The sequence below is a fragment of the Rattus norvegicus genome, chromosome 20 (genome assembly GCF_036323735.1).
Source record: "Rattus norvegicus strain BN/NHsdMcwi chromosome 20, GRCr8, whole genome shotgun sequence".
Classification (NCBI taxonomy): domain Eukaryota; kingdom Metazoa; phylum Chordata; class Mammalia; order Rodentia; family Muridae; genus Rattus; species Rattus norvegicus.
In genome coordinates, this window is record NC_086038.1 from 53,773,041 (window position 1) to 53,792,363 (window position 19,323).

At 34.8% G+C, this 19,323-nt stretch overlaps 1 protein-coding gene and 1 pseudogene across 1 annotated transcript in view; both read right to left on the reverse strand.

Annotated features, from left to right (window-relative positions):
• Positions 1-19,323, reverse strand: part of Grik2 (glutamate ionotropic receptor kainate type subunit 2) — a 697,720-nt gene that overhangs the window by 55,477 nt on the left and 622,920 nt on the right.
• On the reverse strand, positions 2,420-2,542 carry LOC120099039 (small nucleolar RNA U3; annotated as a pseudogene).

Sequence of the window (19,323 nt, forward strand, 5' to 3'; positions counted from 1 at the left end):
TGTGTGTGAATAAGTCAATGTCTGATTCTTGTGCCTTCTCTTGGGCTCTTTTTCTTTGATTTCTTTTGTTCAACATTCATATGTTCATTCTTGTCTTATCCCTTACAAGCCTCTCTTTCTTTCTTTCTTTCTTTCTTTCTTTCTTTCTTTCTTTCTTTCTGTCTGTCTGTCTGTCTGTCTGTCTGCCTGCCTGCCTGCCTGCCTGCCTGCCTGCCTTCCTTCCTTCCTTCCTTCCTTCCTTCCTTCCTTCCTTTCTAATAAGAGTCCAAAAGTGAGTAGATCAAGATTTAGGAAGGGGTGTTTGGAGCTCTGAGGATGCCCTGGTGATACAAGGAACCAGGGTACCTTGGAGAGACCTGGCACCTGGGTACTCACCAGCAGGGTTTCAAAGCCTAGGCTGTATAACAAATCAAGGATGTTCCAGGACACCGGGGTCCAAAGCTAGAGTTTGGAGATGCTCAGTGTGTGTATGTCAGGCAGTTCAGGGATTGTGCAAGGAGACAATGCAAACAACCTCCTATTTTTTAAATTCTCTTGGTCAGACTACTGAACCCCTGAAAAACACTAAGTATTACTATCATAGTAGCTGTTTTTATTTTTGCTCTGTGTTTTGCTTGTGTCTGCTCTGTCACTGTGTGTTCTGACTTGGGCCAATAGAAGAGAAATATTTGGTGTGCTTATTTGTTTGTGTTTTCTTTTGTTTTTGTGTATGGATGGGTTTGTATGTTCTAATATGTCTGCAAGTTTTGTAGATATGGGAGCCCAGACTGATATACTTCAAACTCAGTTAAATATAGAAATGTATTGTGGCCACCAAATGTTTTGTTTCTGATTGGTCTTCTGTGTTCTTACTGTGTTCTCAGTTATATCTTTGATGTATCTATTGTTGCCAGGGATGGCCCAGGGCTCAGATTTATGGCTTTCTGGCCAGTGGATATAATGTAATAGGGATTCAAATGTCATTATTAAAGTTGTTTTATGCTATTTTACCTCATAGAAAAACTGGCTCTTGAGTTGGGTTATTATGTTTTATTTTCATAATACCAATGGCATAGGCATACTTTTAAAGTCTCTATTCCAGGTCATGAGAGATGCATGACAAATTAACAGGAAGAAGAATGAAAAAACAGACAACTAAAGAGATTATCGGTTTCATTTAATTTTCCTTGCTAAACTCCTAACTACCTGTGATGACATGCCTTCCACAGGATGGATTCTTGTTCTTATGTACCTTCTCAGCAGACTTGAGCCCTAATCCCCCTACTCTTTGGTCCAGGTACTAATAGACAATGATCTCAACAGTCATTCTCTCTCAACGTTAACCCTTCCTCCTTAAAAGGGTCCTCAAAACACAGGGAGGACCAGCTCTGAAACCTCAACTTAATGAACCAGTTATCTGGTCATTCACTTGTACACTTCTAAATACAGTTTGCTTTAAGCAGATAAGCATGGAAATGCTTTTTCCCTCAGGTCTAACATTAACGAACTCCTTAAAGAGTTGATCAGGTGCTAAAATACCTGAAGCAACTTGAAACAAATTTTGAAAAGCATTTTTCTTTGAAACAAATAAATTTAATTTTGTTTAAAAGGCAAGGAAGAATTTACAAATCAATATTATCTTCTATATCATAAGCCTAGGAGAATTAGATAAATTTAGATACATAGGTAAATATTAGAAATTATTAAAATTAAAAGAATTTCTGGTTATTTTCAATAACTAAGTAAATTTGGCAGTATTCGCCCCTGTATTTATTCCATTAAAACAACTTTCATTTTATAAATTTTCTTTCTAGTATGAAATGTTTGTCTGTTAGTAGCACCTTTTATTTAATGCTTAGCAAGTTCATGTAATAGTTCCGAAGTGTTGGCTTGAGAAAAGTTCATAGAATGGGGAAAGACTGTGTGGCTAAAATTAGCATTTTAATTTTTTATTACAGTAAATAAATTACCAACAACACTGGAACATATGTGCTAGGTAGGAACAGCTGAGCCCTATCTGGACCCATCTGACCTTGGTCACTAGGAAATTAGAGTTAATTCAGGGGAACAGGACTGACACCATATGTGGTTCATACCAAAGGTAGATCTGACGCTAGTGAAGCAATCTGAATGGCCTTGGCTGTGAGCAAAACTGTCAGTCCGTGGAATAACTGTGCCACTTTCATCCCAAAGCATCTGCAATTTTTTAAACAAATTATTTGAAAGGAAGGACAAGGGAGCACAGAGAATGGCTTTATGTTACACTGAGTTAATATAAGAGAGAAAGCTGTATTTCTGGACATAAAAATAGACAGTAAGTTCAAAATCTCCTGAAAGTAGGAGGCTATGTTTAAGAATTTGAAACAGTATTAGAAAGTTATTTTTATCCTTCATTTTGTCCTTCATAGAATTTTCTGGTCATTGAATTTTGTTCTTAAACACAGTGTCTACCTTTCCTGCAACTGTCTCATCCACACTGTAGTGTATGTTCATGTAGAGAGATAGGAATTGAGTAAAAAATCTGACCACAAACTATAGAAATGATCCCTGAAAGTATAAATCACCAACCAAAGAGTACACATGGAAAGATCCATGTTTCCAGCTGCATATCTGATATTAATAGGAGGAAAAGCCCTTGGTCCTGTGAAAGAGAGTTTCCCCAGTGTAGGGGATTGCCAAGGCAGTGAGGTGAGAGTGGGTGAGCAGGAGGCGGGCATCATCATAGAAGCAGAGGAGGGAGAGATGGGAGGGAAGATAACATTTGAAATATAAATACTTAAAATATCCAATAAAAATGTAAAAAAAATTAAGTGTGTTTTATTTGACAAAAATAAATAAAATGAAGGATAATGAATGTGAAAAAAAAATCTGATCACACTGTGTTTCTTTAAAGCCTTGCATAAGACACAATTACCCAGCCATGCCAAATGGAAATAGAGAAACCTTTTAAGCAATAATGAGAATATTCTTCTAAAATGTGTTTGGCAAGTCATGAAGATTTCTAGAGAATTCAAAGTGTCTTAGTGCCGTGAATTATGTACTGAAAAATAAAGATAATTATCTCATATGCACAATTCACTCTTGGGATTATAATTTAGAATCTTGCAGGAATATGAAAACATGTACTACCTGCCAATTATTAGCTGTGCAAGACCAGCAAAAGCACCTGGAGTGGTATTTTTGCTATGCAGAGTACATTTGTAGTTATCCTGCTCTGGAATCCTTTCTCTTCCAATAGAGGAGACTCAGAGCCAATGGATGCATTGTCTTCCATAGTTCTCTTGCTTGCACATTCTTCCCTTGTATGTGCAGGGCACCCACACAATATAATGAATCATGCCAGGTACTGCATGTAAGAGATTAAATTAAAAAAAAAAAAAGGATAGGCCTGTCCTGGAATGGATTTAAAAACCCCACAATGTATAACAACTGGACTAAGAATCCTAAGAGGATTTTGTGAGTTCGGGACAAATAATAAATGAGATATAACCCAACCTGAAAAAGTTAGGTGTGAGAATGTCAAAAGAAAGAATTTCTACTCTCAATAATCAGTCATAGCATGGCCAAACATCTTACTTCTCTCTGCAACTAAATTGCTAAATTACAACAGGGAATTAGAAGAAGAAGAAGAAGAAGAAGAAGAAGAAGAAGAAGAAGAAGAAGAAGAAGAAGAAGAAGAAGAAGAAGAAGAAGAAGAAGAAGAAGAAGAAGAAGAAGAAGAAGAAGAAGAAAGAGAGAGAGAGAGAGACAGAGAGATATCTCTTAGTGAGGGGGAGGAAGACAAAAACAAACAAACAAACAAACAAACAAACAAACAAAATAACCACTGGCATATTTGAAAGCCCCAAAAGAGCTATGATTTACTCATGGACTTTCACCTTGTCTAAGGTTGCTGATCTTCTTTGAGTTCATGCCATCTCATCATACCATGTCAAGGATAGCATTTAGACACATAGTATCACATATTTATACGTATATTTTCCTTCTTGTCCATGAATTAATAATTGTTTAACAACTGAAACTCTGAGGAAGGGAGGCTTGCTTTGGTAGAAGTATTGAGTTTGTACACTGTATTTGTATTTTTTAGGTTTTGGTGGCTTTATTCCTCTATTACTGATTTTGAGCTGTGAGAACAATGCCACCCAAGTTATAATGCTCATGAAAGTCAATACAAATCATCTCTAGCACATGCTGCTGCTGCTTCATGTAAGCTATGAGCCTCTTCTCAGGTGCCCCACCTTGTCAGTGGTTCTGCCAACTCACACCCATGGTCATATTACACTGTTCTGCCCAATAGCTCACTTAGAAAACCATTTCACATAAATTCTTCTATTCCAAACCTACCTACTAAACATCTTTGCTGCTAATATTTATGCAACAAACTCATTAACAATCATTAACTGTTGATTTTAATTTCCAATTTATTCATGTGAACTTTCATAATGCTGCTTCTCAATATGTTGCCAATATCCTTCATCCAAATCTTTGTCTTTTTACCTGCAAGCTAACACTAATTCTAAATGAATATAACTGCAATGTCCTCACAGCCGCTGGAGAGCCACTCATCCCTCTGTGTGAGGAGCTGAAATCCACATTCAATTTTGCCCAGAAACCTGAATACTTCTCTCAACTTATTCTGTTCTACTTCAAATTGTCTTTTTCTAAAACTCCAAATCTTCTATGAACTCATTCGCTCTTGGTCTCCTCTATACACATAAATTTTAAAATTTCAAAGACTCAAATCCAAGTTCTTCACACATCAAAAATCTTTTCATATCAAAACACCTTCACCTTCTGTGTAACCCTCCTACAGCGAGTCCTTCAAGCTTGCCTTTGTAATCCATCACATCCCTGCAGCCATAAAGAACTCTTATACAACTAGTTTTCTATTGTCACTTCCCTTCAACTGACATCTCAGACACATGTTTTAGTCCCTTGTCTTCAGTTTCTTTGGTCTGGTTAATGTGTATTCCCATGCCCTTGCCATATTTCCAATTACTCCTTTCACAATGACGTCAGAATTGTATTCACTTTTGCATTTGTATTTTCCTAGTTATAGGCATTTTCCATATGTCTTCCAATCCATGGTTTATTAAAATTAAACTGATTAAACCTATCAATGATCTCAATAATTTTATTAAAATATAATTTAAAATTCAATTTATTTGCCATTATTCATCATAAAATACCTGGCCTCCCCCATCATTCTAGAGGAAAGTCACATGGCAACTCTTACCCTACCATTGTCTCTTTCAAGATACTCTTGGTGCTTGGCTCTAGAGTTACTACAAAACTCAAATATGATCATGTAAACCTACATTTTATCAGTTTGCTTAATTTATAAGCCTCCACCTTACTAATATAATAAAAACCATGGCTGCCTGTTTCTCTTAGACGAAAGAAGTAATGATTTATTACAATGTTCCAGCAGGTAGATCTAGGTACAAAGCTTTTCTTTGCTATTTTTATTATTTCTGGAAGAATGTGCACGTCTATCCTTCTTTTCATACATGTACACTGTGTGCCCAATTGAGTACGAATGATGCAATCCAAAACTTAATGAAATCTTACAAGACAATTATGAAAATTCTTACCCATTTTAGTCATCATTATAGTTTTTAATTGGTGATATTGATTATGAAATTACAAATTTTAAAATCATTTAGAAGAGACTGGACTCTGGGATCACCGTAGGATTATTATTTTGATAGTCTTAATTGGAGTGAGAAAACACGCTCACTGTAAGTGGTATCATTTCATGTATGAATCCTGGTCGGTATGATTTGACAAAGGGGCTGAGCAGCAAGCGCAGGCTCACTGGTTTCTAATGCAAACTATGAATGCCATGTGATCCTGGCTGCTGCTTATTGACATTGACCTGGAACTGTGGCCTAACACAAATCCTTTGTCTTGTAAGTTACTCTTGCAGGGATATATTATGATAGTAACAAGGGAAACAAGTAAGAAATGTTTTTTGTCTCAGTCGGTGATTATCTGGTTTTTGTAGTTTTCAAAGTTTTGTTTAGCTCAGGAAAAATAAGAAAGTGTTTCAAAGGAAGAGTATAATGATGCTGAGAATGACAACAAAGACTGTCTTTTAGAGTTTACCTGCATGCACGCACACCGGAACAGACACGCGTATATTACTCAACAATAATTTAATCTTAAAAAGATGGTAAAACAAGTTGATGTGTGTGTGTGTGTGTGTGTGTGTGTGTGTGTGTTTATGATTTGAAAATTTGTTCAAATCCACTTATATTTCTGACCAAATTTAAATCACCTGAACAGCTTAGGAAGTATTTTCATGATTTTATCTGTGCTTTAATACAAATATCTACTGGGATATTCCAATAATTTAGAATGGCTTATTAAAACACAACATGCAACAAAAATAGTTAACAAATAAGTCAGACTCTAAATGTGTAGTTGCAAAATTATGCTTCTGTTTATGGATTAGAAAAAGTTACTTAACTGAGAAATTTATTTTCACTAATTAAATTAACAAAAGCACATAAAACTTCCCATCATTGCTTACGGAATTAAAGGAATTAAATGTTAGCTAGTTAACTACATTTTCCTGGTTTGTCAAGTTATAAGAAAAGAGACTTGCTTTAGAAAAGAAACTTTAATAACTAGTAAGGGTCATGGTTGACTGCAAATTATCATTAAAAATAATAAAATTATTTGAATTAATATCTATCACTAACTTATAATTATCAACAATATTTTGACATGTTTACATCCAGGAAATTTATCTTGAGGTGTATTGGCATCTGCTTGGACATACTGTATTGAAAATAAGTAAAGGAAATATGTGTTATGATTTAAATCCCACTTGATTCCTAGACACTAACCTAACTTTTTAAAATTCAAAATTCATTTCAGGATGGATTGAAGTTTCAAGGACACTTTAAAGAAATTATAACCATAATTTAAACTTCATAATACATAGACAGAAGTGCTGAGCTGTGACTAAAAATGCATGAGAATTAGATATGGATGAATTTATTTAAATAAAAGAGACATCAACTGAAAATAGTACAAAATAAGGAGTTTTAATAAAAATATCAATCTCTGAGGAAAATAGCATTTAAATGCTAGGATATCCTGTCTACTACTGTTTATTAACAAGTCATTAAATACAAAGTTTTGGTAATTATCAATAATTCTAAATAAAACAAAATTCGGATTGGTGAGCAAGTCAGAGATGTCAAGATTACCACAAGAAAACACACAAAGTACCGTAACCTAGATCCATAGGGGCTCACAGTGCCTGGCTACCAACCAGGGAGTATGCAGGAGCTGACTTAGATCCACTACACATTTGTAGTAAATGCACAGCTCGCTCTTCAAGTGGCTCTCCTAACAAGTAGAATGTCTCAGTCTCAGGTCCCTGCCTTTGGGTCCCTGTCTACCTACCTAGACTGCCTGGTTGGGTCTCAGAGGGAGAGGATGTGTCTAATCCTGCTGGAACTAGATGTTGCAGGGTTGGGGTGGCATCCAAGGGGGTACCACTTCTCTAAGGAGAATGGCAAGTGGCAATGGGAAGATGGATTTGTAAGGGTGGGACTAGATGGAAAGAAATGAGGAAGGGATACTTTTATTGGGATGCAAAGCAAATAAAACAATTAAGCTGTAATTAATATGCTAATAATATATCCTAATTATATATCCTAATATATATATATATATATATATATATATATATATATATATATATATATCTCCATCCTAATTAGACTCAAGACCTAATTACCAGTAGAGAACCTGTGCCTGGTACTGTAAAACTACTAAACTAACTAGTGAGATCATGGATCCTAGAGAAAGCCTACTCCTGCTACTTTACTAAATGTATCATTTCTAACTGGATTCTTTGTATGTATCCTTATAATCACAGAAAAGTATAGCTATGTGTCTTACTTAGGGTTTTACTGCTGTGAACAGATACCATGACCAAGGCAACTCTTGTAAGGACAACATTTAATTGGGACTGACTTATAAGTTCAGTGGTTCAGTCTATTATCATCATGACGTATAGCAGCATCCAGACAGGCATGGTGGTGGAAGAGCTTAGAGTTCCCCATCTTCATCTAAAGGCTGTGAGCAGAATACTCACTTGCAGGTAGCTAGGATGAGGGTCTTATAGCCCACCCTCATGGTGCCAAACCTACTCCAATAGGGTCAAACCTTCTAATAGTGCTACTCCCTGGCCTGAGCATATGCAAACCATCGAAGTCTGCATCAGAGAAACTTCTTTTTTTAGCCAAAAAAGTCAGTGATAGCGACAGGTATTCAAAATACAGAAAACAGCCTAAACATGGCATTCCCCACCCCAATGTATGTATGTATGTATGTATGTATGTATGTATATGTAGGTATTCCTGCATCCAAGGCTCAGAAACTTCCTTAAGAGGAGAAGTAAAGGTTGAATGAAACAAAGAACTGGGCAGTGAAATTGTTTCTTTTAGATCCCCTTTAGGGAACCCACACCCATGAAATCTCAAAATCATATCTATCTAGAGGAGACCTATACAATTCGAACAACAGTTAATGTCCTAACTTACTTATCTGAAAGAAATCTCATGGGGTCTACAACTAGTTCAAGGACTACAGGAAAATTAACTGCTTAACGACACACGCACACACACACACACACACACACACACACACACAGAGAGAGAGAGAGAGAGAGAGAGAGAGAGAGAGAGAGAGAGAGAGAGAGGAGTTACATAGAGTTACCCCCAGTCATAATCACTATCATTGCCAATAATTTTAATGGACTACTACTATTGCCAAAGATTTAAAGAACAATGTAGATAGTACGCAAGGCCAGATAGGTGAGAAAAAATATGAAAATTCTAAGAAATATTTAATATATGCCATATAACTAGGATGAAAGGTTAATTGTGATGACAGACTATACAGAAAGCCAAGTTATATGTATGCTAACTTTGAAAATATGCTACCAGACATTGTCCAAATTGAAAAAAACACATGGAAAAAAAGCAGCAATAAAACAACAGAGTTACTAGAGAATTGTCTGACATTTAATATGCAATGGCAGCCAAACAGAGAGAAAATAAATACAGAAGAAAACAGAAGCAGTGCATAATACAAGACAGAGAATGCTCCCACATTCGTATATTATATCTAATATTAACCTACAAGTGCAGATCATGGGCAGAGTACAAAATAGGATAAAAGGAAAATTAAAAACAGCTTCCAAAAATAAAGAGAAAAATCTGGCATCAGGCAGTTGGGAGAACCATTTTGTCTTTAGAAGAACAGGAATTACATCCTCCTCCTGACACCCCATGCACCAATACCAGTGTTGAGGTTCTCTGCTCTTCTCACCTTCCTAAGGCATTCACTGTTTGGCTTTTACAAAGAGATGATAGTCTATAGCTAGGCAGGACAGGCAAGGCAGGACTTCCAGGCTGACAGCTGGTCTCTCAGAGAACTGAGGTGAGAAGATTTGCTAACGTGATATGGAGGAGGTAGGACTTGCAAGAGTGAGAGAGGTAACAGGCCACATGGCACACATGGACTAGAATAAACTAGTTAATTAGCTTAAAGATAGCCAGGAAGTAGTCTTGCCATAGTGATTAAATAACTTTCTGGGTCTTTATTCATTTATTCAGCAGATTCAAGAACGTCTGGCAATGCAGCAAAGTGTTCAAAGTGTCTAGAGAGTGGATGGAGTGTTTACAGAGTTAAGTAAGACAAACAAAGAGTAAAGTAAAAGTGAATTTTATGTGAAGTTATTCTTAATTAGAAAAGGACCAAAGTGAAGGAAGCATATTGAAAATATAAATGCATCGAGAGCCTCAAGTAGGAAGGGAAACATAACAGCTGAGAAACTCAGACCCACTCAAGCAGTACGAACAGCTGAGGAAGAACATCTGAAGGTATAACAAGAATTCCCATGGTTCATGTTCCTCATGGACTTGATAACTTTTAGAGAAAGGCCAAATTTGAGAAAGTAGGGAAAACAGATATATTCACCCCTTTAAACATTTATTATATATTCTTCATGCACACAAGTAGAATGGAGTTTGTATGAATACACAAAATGTTTGAGGGTAGTTAAGCCTTTCAAACAGAATAGAGATTATGCATAGTACATGTCAGCTAGGCAAGATATAGATAGGCAAATAGACATTGTGATATAATATCACCGTTGCCACAAGTGAGTTAAAGATGTATATTGCCAGTCTATACTGATTGTTACTGAGAAATAATTTGTAGTATCAGGAGGCTAAAATCAACAAAGCTTCTTTTACTTAAAGATGAATACATGAGATATGATGAGCAAACAATCATCAAAGTTTTGTCCAATTAGAATCATTAATAATTCCTAAAATCACCATTAACAATAATCTACAATAAGAACATGAGTTTAAAATACTTGTATTGAATACTGTCTCATATCTTTTATGTATGGCATCCGTTTGTGTGTGTATTAGTGTGTGTTGTATGTGTGTGTCTACCCATGTACACGGTTGTAGTTAAAGAAGTATACAAGATGCATTTTAGCATCTCCTTATCGCCAAAGGATAAGGGAGCAGCTTTTGTGGTTCAGTGTCTTTGCCAGCAACAAAACTTGTTTTGGTTTTGGTTTTGTGTGTGTTTGTTCATTTGAAAATGATAAAATAAATAGAGCCTTGCTTAAACTACTGAAGGTAGAATAAGAGATAAAAACAATTCCACGTAGAGGAACAAAAGGAAAGAAATCGTTTCTTCTAGTTCCTGTTGTTGCAGAATTCTTTCACTTTCCAAAGGCAAAGAAGCCAAAAGAAATTATAAACTCCTTATTAAGCTAGCATTTTTGAGAAAATGTCCCTTCTGAATATAAAGAACATTTGCTCAGAGTGTGTAGTAGAAACAGGATGAGTTGCACTGTTATTCTCTGGACGTTTATGGAACCCAACTGTAAGAAAGAATTCAGCATGACTTTAAAAGTTGTAACTGGGTGTTTGTTCCTCTTCTGAGATACTTTTACTCGCTCCTCTCAGGTGAAACAGTTTCACAAATGTAATAGTATTATTGATGGAAAACTTAAATGTAAACAAGAGTAAAGTAAAAGTTAAGCACGTAAATACAATTTACCATTCTCAGTGTATACATCATACATTGATATATACTTGAACATCACTACATTGAGATTTCTAAAACTATTTAAAGAATATAACTGTCTGAGTAATATCATAGCATTATATGGCATTGAGTTTCTGGTAAGAATTGACAGAATGAAAGCTGTACTTTACCATCTGATTCTGAGCAACTTTCCATTCCAATCTTCCCTCTCTGTTTTTATTCTTTTTTTTCATTTGTTTGTTTTATTTTGCTGTTTCTTTATATGGTTTGGATTGGTTTTGATTTTCAAAATTGGGTTCCTCTGTATAGCTCTAACTCATCTGATGTTCATTTGGTAGACCAGGCTGGGCTTGAACTTTTAACTTCTGAGTGCTGGTATTAAAGCCATCTCACTTTGCTTTCAGTCCAACTATTGTTAGGTACACTGACAAAACTTCAGTTTCATATTCTCTCTGAACTATCTCCCAACTGTGCCTTACTATGATGTTATCTAAATGCACGTGTAGATAATTGAAGCCAGAATATGTTTTAAGATCATATAGAATATAGTCATGTTAGTGCATTTTACTCAAATAGACATTTAAGTTGTTTTTTACATAGACATTGTCATAGACTTACAATTCTTAATGTGTGCTTCTTATAATAGGGTAACTATAAGAATTTTATACAGATCATTTGAAAAGGTTAGATCTTAACACACATAGAGACATAACACACACACTACACATACGCAATTTATACACATATGTTTTATGATTGTTTGATATGATGCACTTAATTCTCTGTGAAACCTTTGATGGTTTGAAAAAAAGCCAAACTGTAATGACAAAAAATGTTATAGAAAAATATTATAAATATTTTAGCATGAAAATTAACAATAGCATTAAATACATAGATTTTCAAAACCAGGAAAAAAATCAAGAAATACTAGTGTGAAAAATTTGTTTTTGAAGTGAAATAGGTGAACTGTCAATAAATAGTACAAGAAACAAAACAAGAAAAAGGAGGATAATGAGGTGTCAGGAGGAATGGGTATGGCTGCTTGCTGCCAAACCCCTGACAACCTGAGTTTGTCTTTAACACACATATGCAAACTGATAAGAAGAAAATATTTGCATCACACGTAAAAAGACATTATGTGCCTGCTTCTTTTTGCTTCTGTAACCTTTGCTCATCTTCCCCCTCTTGCACTTTGTAAGCTTAGTATGCTACTGACTGATGGAAGGACAGACGGGCTCCTCACTAAACATTTGCCCAAAAGGGAATTAATGAATTCTGGGAACATAAGATGTTGAAGTAATTTTAAAGCCTCATAAGTATTAACAGAAGATATTTTAATAATGGAAAGTATCTTAAACACACACACACACACACACACACACACACACACACACACACACACTGCTTCTTGTGATGTGACACATGGCAAGCATGATGCCTGGGTTGGTCTGTACCATGTCCTTTGAGTAGAGGTCTTGGCATGGTGTTTTCATGAAACCCCTAAGTGTATGAGTAGCTGTGTCTCTGATCCTATTGCCTGCTCTTGGGACTCCTCTCCTCCTGTTAGGATGCCTTTTCCAGCTTTGATATGAGGGTTCTTTTCTTGCCTTACTATATCTCCTTTTTCTCATGTTTGTTTGTTGTCTCTCTGAGGCCGGCGGCTCTTTTCTAATGGGAAATGAATGAGAAATTGATCCAAGAATAGGTAAAACGTTAAGGTAGGAGATGTGGCAGGAGAGGACATCGTGGTTAGAATGACAGAGCAATTTATTTTAAATTATATATGCATACATAATACATATTACATATATGCAATCTATACACATATACACATGTACATATATACATATACACACATATATGCATATGTCAATATGTATATGCATATGTACATAATTATGCACATTTAAACATTTATACATATGTGTATAGATGCATATATGTATATAACTTTAGTATTATTTTTAAAAGTTACTTTAACCACAAAATGTAATGAAATTTCTTAATAAGACTAACTATAAATTTTTAATCTTTAGAATTTCACCATCACATATTCAGCAAAGGACCTTCGAGTCTGGACTCAGTCCGAGAAGATGCACCTAACACTCAAGAGATTTGGGGTCCCAGGGAGTGGGGCAGTCTGGTGTGGTGGGGTGATTGGGACATTCTCTTGGAGACTGGAGGGGGAGGTGTGGGATGTTGAATAGTCAGAGAGAGGACTGGGAAGGGGATAAAGTCTGGAGTGTAAAAAAATAATAATAATAATAAAAAAGAATATTCCATTTTCTTCAACTGATAAAAATAAACATACAAAATGTATTGTTTTTCTTGAAAGTTTATGGAGTGCTGCTGCTCTCAAGCTTGGCCGTGGAGTCAATGCTCGCCCGGCATGCCTCTCGAAGTGGAGTCTGACTCTCTGACTTTGTGTTTTACTTTTGTAATTTCAATATGTCTGAAATCACCAGCTTATTATTTTTTCCTGACTTAACCCAAATCCTTTCTATTGACCTTATTCATTTAGCTCTCACTAGAAGACATCTGATTAATATCAAAGTGGAGCTGCAATAAGCATTTCCTTTGATGGTTCATTATCTTTCCTCTTTGTTACTTGTCTTTGAGTACTTTTTGATGTGTCCACATTCGTTAAAAACTGACAAGAGGTTTATGGTGATCTTATGCCCTGCTAAATAGGCTTTTATCTGCGCCATTTACGAAGCTGCAGCAGTGTTAGAATGCATCACCCTTTTTACCTTGAGAACACAGTGCAATTTTTATTTAAAAAAAATCATGTAATAAGGAAAGATTAACTGGAGGTCATGTTCCTGAGGATAAAATCCTGAACCTCTGTAGCAAAGCTGTTTGCAGAGCTCGCTTCTGTAGCTGACTGATCCATTCATTTGTGATTCTTTCTTAATTGACATGTTTTTCCCTAGCAAAATAAAGGACATCTGGGGGAATCAAAAAATCTCCAGCAATCAGAAATAAAAATGACTTTCCTAGAAAGTCATTTGAGTATTTTAGTAACACATCGACAGCAAAAATATGTCATAACAAATGTGTGTATGTATAAAATGTATCATTCATGACATACAGGGCATCATATGAATCAACACTTTCCAAAGAAATGCCGTGGTGGTATTAGCTTGTTAGAAATTGGTATGTCTCCATTCCCAAATGTATACTGATGTGTTTAGTGAAGAAAAAGAAAACCACAGAATGGCAAGGAGCTGACAAGTGACTATCATCCTGGGAGTCAAATGATTGTGTGTACTCCTGTTGGAAACCTAGAAACCATCATAGTCCCATTTCCTCATTGCTTTTGTTGTCAAGTGCTCACTTCTACATATGCACAAATATATATTTTTTCACAGAATGGGGCTGGGATAGAAAGACTATGTATAAGTTAATGGGAATTTACTGTTATTTTCTGCATTTGCTTGAGAAAATGTTTCATGACATATCAGACTGAATCATATTACCAATATTATTTTGAATTTAACAATGAGTTATTATTTATAAAAATAAGGGAATGGGCTGGAGTTAATTATGAGTGAGCCATCGAGCATCTGCCTCTTGCTCACAAATTAAAATCACAAGGCAAGCTTTTAAACTTATTTAAGCCTCCTCCTCCTCATCGGTTATCTGGTAGTAAAGAACTAAAAACTAGATAGTGTTGTGAGAAACTTGGGTGAGTATTGGGCACTGAGGGAAGACACAGCAAGAATAATTCTTTATAGAGAAAAAAATGTCAGTCAGTAAATGTTCTAGGAGCTCACAGAATGTTTATGTATACCCTAGGATATGCATCTAGTCCAACAGAATCTTCCCTGAAACATATAATGGTCTGTAATTACTTTAATTATTATTTACTGGTAAGGCATTTATTTATTGCACATATTTCCTACCAAGTAAAATATTGCATAATTAGAGTATTTAATTTTATGGAACATTGATTAATGAGATTTAGTAAAAATTAATACACATATGGTGATAAAACAAGTATCTGCATATGTCTCGCCAGGTCCAGCCTGGCCTTATGGGGACAGATTGACAAGGTTCCTAAGCCTGGGACAGGGCCAGCAGATACAGGCCTCCATAAATGTTGATGGCTGCCATGAGAAGACTTGATTGTATAATAATGTACGTATTTTATATTCCTCCTTTAGGGAATGTTCTCCCTGTCAGCACTCATGACTCCATGATAATCAGACAGAACGAGTCCAGGAGGTGAAGGTGTGGCTAATATCTTAGCAAAATGGTAAACACTGGAACCTTCAAGACAGCCCTTAAGGCCTTGGAAAAAAACTCTAAAAACATGGGTTCAAAAGTAATTTCTTAACTATGAAAAATATAACAAAGCAATACAAATCTAAGGAATAAATGCAATTGTGCTATGGGAAAATGTCTCAGAAGGATACTAAAGAAGGAGATATAGTGATTTAGGGAGTAGTGATAGAAGGATATCCCACTCCTCTAATACTAAATATATAAGCATTTTTAATAGCTGCACAGTGGGCAAAATGGGTCTCGACGACATTTTCTATAGCCTCTCCAGTTATGCAATGAGTAAAGAACTATTATATCAAAACAAAATTAACAGAAGGTTTGTTTTTCCTGAAGAATTTCAAAGAGAAAAAGCAGTTACACTTTTAAATTTCTCATGACATCACTGCCAAGGCTGACACTGCCTATAAGTGTCAATATTCATTTAATGACAAGATGGCTAGCTACCAGGGGCTATCTGTGCACAAGGAAGAAAACAGAAATGTTTGGTGAATTCAGTGAAGGCATTTAAGCAGCACAGCCACCACATCTACTACCTGCTGAAGGACTTTATAATTTCCAGGACAAAGCACTATTATCATACATGCATTGAACACAATGAATTTGATTTAAAAGAATAATTTAGCAATAATTTTCCTTTTCTCTATTCTTAAAGTTTGTGCTGCAATGTGTTATAAAGAAAAAGAAAATATTTTCATTTGAGGAATTTACAATTGTAGTCTACTAAAATAAGAACATATTTATGAGACTTTAGACAAGATTCAAATGATATTTAAAAGCATATAAACATATTTAGTTCAATTTAATTTTCTAACAGCAACTGTATTTATTATATATTAAATACACTGTAGCTCTCTTCAACATATCAAAAGAGGATATCAGATCCCATTACATACAGATGGTTGTGAGCCAGCATGTGGTTGCTGGGATTTGAACTCAAAGAAGAGCAGCTATTGTTCTTAATATCTGAGCCATATCTACAGTTCTCAATTTAATTTTCTAAGCATATTAACCTAAAACAAAGAGACAGAACTACATAAATTTATATTCAAATGTCATTCTTTGTAGTATAAAATGCATATAGCATAAACTTTTTAATTTTATTAAATATTTAACATGATGCTGATAGAATTTGCAATAAAATGTACAGTATACTTTAAGAGAAAATATATGATATAATTAAATAGTACAAATACTAAACATGCATGTAACTCAATATAAATTTTCTTCCCAAGTTATGCATAGTTATAACTGACTCTCATTTGCTATTCTTTCTTTCATAATGACTTTTTCCTCCTTCCATATTTTTTACAATGCATGGGCTATGTATCTATTCTTAGAATTTTCTTCTGTGCTAGTCTTGTTTTTTTTAATTTAATATGTAAAATTGATATGTAAAATAATATATAAATATGATAATTTTTATTTCTATTATTAAGGGCTAATATTAACTTAGTTTTTTGCATGAATTAACATTATTTACTGACCAGATTTGTTTCATTAATGAATGAAGACATATAATATAGTTGATTATATGTACATATATATCAAAAGGCCAAAATCTGCAGAGCAATAGAATTTTTCGTAACCTGCATTCATAAGTGTTTTATGAAGTCACATAGTTACTTGGGTTTTGGTAATGTAATTCTCTGGACTTTAGAAGAAAGTATTTTATTATATTACTAGTATTGAATATTTAAAAGACTGATAGCATCTGTGATAATGAATGAATCAAAATGCTCCTTCTAATGGTGTAAAATGTATAATCTGAAACATTTCATAAAATGCACTTCACCTCTGCAGTACCCGACCATTCACTATTTCTGCTGATATCAGAATACACAGCAACACGTTTCCAGGGTTTAGCAGAGAAATTCCTATAGTTTCTACAGAAGAAGATAGATTATGGAGATTGGTAATTTGATTATCAACTCGAGGGGATTTGGATTCAACTAGGAGACAACTTTTAGTTGTATCTGTGAGGACATTTCTAGAGAGGTCTAACCAATAGAAAGTTCCACTGCCCATTGGTTGAATTTCTGAACTGAATAAAAGCAATAAGTGAGGTCAATACCTGCATCCTGACTATGAGATGCAATAGCCCATCCACCTCATGTTCCTGCTTCCACAGCCAAGCGTCCTTCCACACCACAGTGAACTCCTAACTGCACTGTTCCTTATTTCCTCTATTGGCCTTTCCTTCTTCTGCCTCTGCTTCTTTCTTTTACCTGGCATTTTGTTACAATAAGAATGTTGTCTTCATTGGATAATAAAAACCTCAACATGGATATTTTATAGATATTAGCTCAATATGACTTCATTTTAAAATCATACATTGCTTCTTTAAATTAAAAAAAATGTGCAAAATCATCTGAGTGTGGTGGGTCATAGTTAAATTCCCAGTAAGTGGAAAGATGAAGCAGGAGGATTCTGAGTTCAAGGTTAACCTATGTTACATGTCTGAATTCATAACAAAAAATACCACTGACAGCACCAATAACAAAATATTGTGAGAACACACTAATCCAAAAGTGTAATTTACCTTCGTTTCTTGAGGTTTTATCTATAGATCACTTTCCTGAAAATTAATGTTAAAATAACCTTACTTGAAAATATTTTTTAAATATTTTTTTCATAGGTCCTTTTCCTTTGTTCAATACTTAAATGGAAAAGCAACTCTGATACATAAAATTATTTTTCTTGATTTGAGAGGGTGAGAGAGAAAGAAAATACAATAAATGCATATATACACACACATTTGTATGTACATACATACAGAAACACATACACATACCTGACACACTTATTTTTAGAGTGATGCTTCTAAGCAACTTGTGAATAATTTGTAATTGGTATATAATACTTAAATAATTCTACATATTCACAGAAAACAGCAATGTGATTTATTTTACATTTGGAAGGTTCTACTCATTAGGTAAATTTTACTCATGTAATAGTGACACTTATTAATGTGTTCAAAATAAGGTGGCAGAATAGAGCCTGGATCATTCTAATGTCATAGAATAGGCAGCACTCCATTGTTCAAGATATGACCTAAAAAAAAAAACAACCCAAATAAAGACAGAAAAAGACATAGAAACATAGGATGAACCAGAATGTAAGCTGCCTGTTCTAACAAAAAGAGCTCAGATTAGTACTTCAACTCATATATTTTCCAAACAAAATCATTTTATTTTTTACATGTTTCATTTACTTCACTTTCTTGGGTTGAATTCAAAACTTCTAAATGGCTACATGAGACATTATTTTTTTCTCATAATAAACATTAGTAAGCTGTGAAGGTAATATTTATAAAGTTGGAAGTGCATATGAGATTCTCAATCCTGTAGTTATATAAACGTATGCACTATATATTTAACAAGCATTCACAAAACAATGGGTAGAAAATTCATAGGCACTTCTAACTTAATATTTGCTTAAAGATGCTTTACTATATTACTATATTGTCTACAATTAAAAGGGGAACAATAGTTTCTTTCTCAAACATGTCATATAGCCTATATTATTGCTTTTCTATTCCTCCCTTGCTCTTCACATCCTTTTTGATATTATCACAAAAATTCCCTTTAGAAACCTAGCAATCTAGTTCTATTTAAGGTCTTCCGAGATGATTTTCTTCAGAAATAACATTTAAGAAAAGCAGCTGGTTGAGTGTGAGCAATGTTGTAATTTGTCTTTACTTTATCCAGTTGGGAAAAATTTTACTTTCAAAAGCTTTTGCATGTTTTCATACATGATAATCCACAAATGCTGAGAACATGTGGCTCACACAGGGAATTGAGGAATGAGATGCAGAATGCATGAAAGGTCTAAGCTAAGATAGCCTGAGTTTCTCATCCATGAATCTCATTAAGCAGGTTAAATTCCATATGCTTACATAGCATATCACTAGCATCCTTTTGAAAACATTATACTCACCTGCTCAAAGCTCATGACACTTAA